Source organism: Lepeophtheirus salmonis, chromosome 4, assembly GCF_016086655.4.
Source record: "Lepeophtheirus salmonis chromosome 4, UVic_Lsal_1.4, whole genome shotgun sequence".
NCBI lineage: Eukaryota > Metazoa > Arthropoda > Copepoda > Siphonostomatoida > Caligidae > Lepeophtheirus > Lepeophtheirus salmonis.
In genome coordinates this window covers 19,013,638-19,019,160 of record NC_052134.2, presented here as the reverse complement: position 1 = coordinate 19,019,160, position 5,523 = coordinate 19,013,638, and positions in this window count along the sequence as shown.

Genomic DNA, 5,523 nt, shown 5'->3' with positions numbered 1-5,523 from the left:
CAATAATATTTCAGAGTAAAATAAGGACATATATAACACATGGACTGTAAAGTCCCGGGATTAACGAAGAAAACACGAATTTTTCCCCTTTAAAATTGTATTGTTTAACAATAACTCTTATTATATATTTTCTTTTCTTTTATGTTTTATTCGATTATAGAGCAGAATCCCCATAAAACTTTGTAAGGCATTACTTAGCTTAAACGTAATTTTTTTCCAGCAAATAATAGTGCAAAATTAAAATTGTTTTTGGTCTGTTATTTTTTCAATAACAAAAGTCATATCACACTCAGTAAAATAGCTCACCATCGAACCATGAAATCATTGTTCCACTTTGCCTCATCTCTATTGACCTTTAGCATTTTTCATTTTTTATTGGATAAATTCTACCCTTTTACCCGATGGTGACACTTTTGTACGTCCCTCGCCTAGTTAGACGGAGGACAATGTTGATCTCTGCCCTATTCATTAACTAGACCTCTTAATCCTTGTTCGTACGAATTAAAAATTACTCAGCAAAAGAAGAGGATTGAGAGAAGAGAAGAGTTGGAACAAAGTGGAAGAACATTCCATTCACAGTTATTTGAATGGATCTTTTACACGAAGCATTCGGATGTATCGATCCGCATCGAACCATTCTTCTTGTTTCCAAGGAATACCCATTTTTCCAATAGTATATCCAATCCAATTCCTTTTGGATCATCTCTTCAACTTAATGTTCAAAGAATCTCGCCTCTTTGGAACTCACTCTCTAAATCTCATCTCCTTTAATAAGGGGATTGTCCACTGTGCAGATGCTACTTGACTTGAAGGAAAAGGCGGTATTAATCAGTCATATGCATGCCTATGATTGACTCCGTCTCCGAAAAAAATAAAGTAAGATATCCTTTATCCAATCTTATATTTATATCTATTAATATAATATTCAATATATGAACCTTTGTTTCTTTCTCTCTCTAGATGTTTAATATTAGCCAATTAATAGAGGGAAGAATCTCCGGAGTGATCCACTTCAATTCATCATGGTAGCTGTTAAAGAAATAAATATCAACTGATGTATGCTCCTAGGCTCGTGGTTTTGAAATGTTTAATCTTCCAATCCAGCCAGCACTATACACAAAGAGGGTGTATGCATTTTAAGAAATACATAGGTTGACATAAAAAATCATCATTGGTATTACTACGTAACTAAGAACACTCTTTGATTTAATAAGATTATGGGTATTGACTATTGATTTATTTAATTATTCAACCAAACGACTTAATATTTGGCAATCCATTGCATATATTTCTGAGAAACGTTCGTTTGCCTAGAGAAAATCACATATTCGTCTCTTTACCTCGGGTTTCCTGTTTCTTCGGAAAGAATTGCTCGACGAGTTTCAGCAGGCTCTTATCTCAATTAATACATACAATTCTTATCATTTCGAAGGTAATGTCAAAGAAATTTAGCTCTCAAAATGTATCCCTTTACCACCAAGGTCTGATTTACGAAAAACCGGAAGAGCTCATATCATTTTGCATCAAGATCTTTCAAGAGAATATGAATATAGTCCATTCATGAATTACTCTTTGACACGTAGTGATGATTGACAACTTAAATAGTGTTTTGTTTTTTTGCATAACAGTAATTTCGAGAACCTTTAAGGAAAGTCACCAACATTTCTTTCACGAAAGTTAAGACAATTTTATTGAGGAATAATTACTTTCTCGCTAAAAAAAAGTAACCACAACAGACACCAACATCTATCAATAATATATTTTCATACAATTTATAGAAATCTAAATACTTTATTTACAAGATACCTCAGATTTCTTGTGCAATGGAAGTAACTATCGATGTTTTAATCATTTATTGTAAGTTTATAACCAATAGCATTTTTTACTCTTGCTGGACTCATACTTTTTATCAATTTTACAATTATATTTTCTTCATAGAATGTGAATGTTTAATATATATATATGTTATAATATCCAAATTGTCTTTTTAAATTAATTTTTGTATATTAAAATTCATTCATATGTATATAACCTTATTTTTCCGTAAGTCAGAATTAAAACTATTTAGTTTAGAATTCCAGGGTTGTGGTTAATTACAAATTAGTTTTTTTTAAGTTTATTCGATCACTTCTTTTGATATTAAAGTATTATCAAAGATTGATCTTGTCGTTATTTTGGATTTCCACACTATCCATACAATTACATAATTTAGGAAGATGAAATGCATTAGGAATGTGATAATGAGGATTTCAATAGTTCTTCAAATATTAAATTAGTTATTGATAAGATGAAGATGAAGTCATTTCGAGGGCATTCTAAAATTTGGAACAGTTTTCAAGAATTGGTATCAGTTAAAGAACAGGGCTGTTTTTAAGTCTCAAATTAAGGATATATACATCCCCACTTTGCAATAATAGATTACCCTTCAGTGTTATTTAATCTTATATTTATAGTGAGTTTATGTAATTTAAAAAAATTTCAACTATCTTTAATATTCGTTTTTTAATTAAATGCACATTGAGGTGAGTAGATAAATATAAATTATCAATATATATAGTCCATAAATTGCTTGTTAATCCTATAAACCGATATTTCTTACCTAGTACCTGTAAATTTTACAACAATCAATATTTTACAATAACTAAAGATTTGAAAATTTTCGAAGTGTAATATCACAACTGAGATGATATCATAAACAATTTGGTATTTATAAGAGATAACTTATCTGCTGACAGAGATTGCTGTAATTGTCACTTTAATTTTGATGCATTGGAAGATAAACTATTTCAAGGAGCATTCAATATAGTATTCTATTAAATAAAGGTCTTGTAATACGTCTTTTCCTTCATCCAAATCTTCAAAGGGTGTTAAAAAATTGATGTAGTTGATCCAAGTCGTCGTTCACATATTTGTAGACATAAAATAACTTCATGATATTAAGCTATAATAATCATGGGTTTGACTTAAATATTGACTAATATTTGTAATACTTAAATAATCGACTACTTTTATCATCAATCCATATACGTTTTATTCTCAATCTAAAGATAGAATGCGTATAAGTATATTTCCTTTCATATCTTGAGTTCTTTTTTTATCAATAACTACTTTATTAAGCAAAATGATTTTGATTTTTTTTTTGACTTGTTTCATTTTTTAGCAGACAAATTGGTCTACGTATTCTTTCAAGTGTGAATCATAATACTTTACATATATTTCAGGGTTTGTTGGAACTTGTTTGTATATTATTTATAGATGAGTCATAGTTCCTTCCTTCAAATATACTTACATAGTTTTCCAGCTGTATACAAATCCTGATATATGTTTGTGTTCACTGTACAAGTTACAATTTTGTACAAGTTGGAACCTAAAAAAGCAAGACAAATTATATAAGTTGCAACCAAAAACGAAATTAATAATTATAAATTAAAGACTAGCGCTAACAAGCTATCTTGAAGATAATCAATCAAAAAGATTTTATTCATATTTAGTGTGTTTATGTTAAAATTCTAAACTAAAACTATTTACTATAATTAAACTTGGTAAATTTCTATTGTAAAACCACCTTGTATACAACATTTATGTTGTTTTTTGTCGGTTGTATGTAAATATAATCAAACCTACACCCCTTCACTCTCGAAAATCCAACATATTATTGCCCCTGTAAAAATACAGATTTTGGCAAATATAAAACAAGTTTTTCAAATGATTGAACTTGTAATTTATTTATTATTATTGACATTGCTAGCTTGCCATATTTCTTCTTCAACTATAAGAAAGATTGAAGATACATACTAAGATTAACTTGGTAATTCTCTTATTTCTTCATTTAACTAAATCCCTTTTTTATTTCCTTTTCAAGATATACTCGCTTTTCCTTATTCAGTCAATACAATAATTTGTCTTTTTTTGATTTTTTTGGTGGATTTTCGAATCTACACACCATACCTCAAAAAAACTTTGAGGCAAGGGAGAATCCAACTGCTTTTATAAAAGTAAATCAGCTTATAAGTGAAGAAGCAAACTCCATCGCCCAGGAATCTATGTAGTTTCATTGGAATAAGACGTATCCTTACTTACGTAACTCAGAATTATAAACAACTCTGATTTTATGTCTAAAGTCTGTATCCATCCTTTTTTTTTAAATAAATAAATGTTTTTTCATCATTGAGTTTCTATGTGGGATTAACATCACACACAAAAACACAAATAAATTATTTTAATTTTTTCAGATATACATTATTTGTTACAATGATTAATTGAATATTTCATGTATGTCCCATAAATCAATAGTTATATTTTGACTATTTAATAAGTATTAAAAAAATACAAGTATTCTTTGGCACATTATTAAGTTCAAATGCCACTAATTATATTACTCATAAATACATAATAATTACGTAATTTTTATAGATCTAAATGAATGCTAGTATTCATTAATAGTTGGTAATTAGAATAATCAATGTTGAATATCAATAATGTATTTTAAGAGAAAGAAATTGCAGCTTGTACAATCTAAGTACAATCTTGTACTTGAATAGACATTCCAAATTCTTATTCTTTGAAAGATAAATCTTCTTTGACCCATCCGATAGTACTTTCTATCATTTTTCAGTTTTAAACTTTCTAAAACTGTGTATGGTTTGTATTTTTAAACAACTGAGACATTAAACATGATTAAATATCCACTATTTATTTGTAAGATATGTAGAAGAAAAAAATTCATTTTATTAACCTCCAAATTTGCCATTAGGCAAAATTCATACTTGATTAGGATCCCGCTATTTAACTTAAAAATCAATTCATCAAAAATTACAAAGTTTTATTTTTAACTCTCAATTTACAAATTTGTAAATTACCAATGGAAAACTAAAATTATTTATTTATTGAAGTCGGAAAGCTAGAAATGTATTTTATAGCCAGATAATGGTTATATTATTTATTAAAATAAATTAAATATTTTAAAAAACTATACATTTTAATTTATAATTTTTGTAAATTCAATAGGAATAGTTTCAAACCTGGGGCTAAAATACTTTGATTTATGGTAATTCCGTTATTAATACAATATTTATCTGATATAAAATAAGAATATTAGTATTCAGAATCTTCGAAGAAAGGATAAATGTGGATTACATTGATATTTTCTTCTTGTATTACAGAATATTATTTTAAGTCAAGATAATCATGGAAGATACAAAAGTATGCAAATATTATGAGTCTAAATAACTAGGAGACTTGAAAAATAATGTTACTAAAATAGACAAAACTCCTTTAGTCCATGTCGGAAGCTGAATAAGGCTCATCAAAAGTGGGAAAAAATCCTTAAAATGTGTTATATAGAAATGTATATATGTCTATTATTGTTATTGTTAAATACTTCTTGTCGCGCTTCGTATAGAAATAGATGTGTGATACGCACATACCTTATTCTAAGAATATATCGGTGATAGGATCGGATAAAACATGGTGCAGTTGGCAGCCCTAATCGAACTCAGAAGAAAATCCTAGGCAACGTGAGAC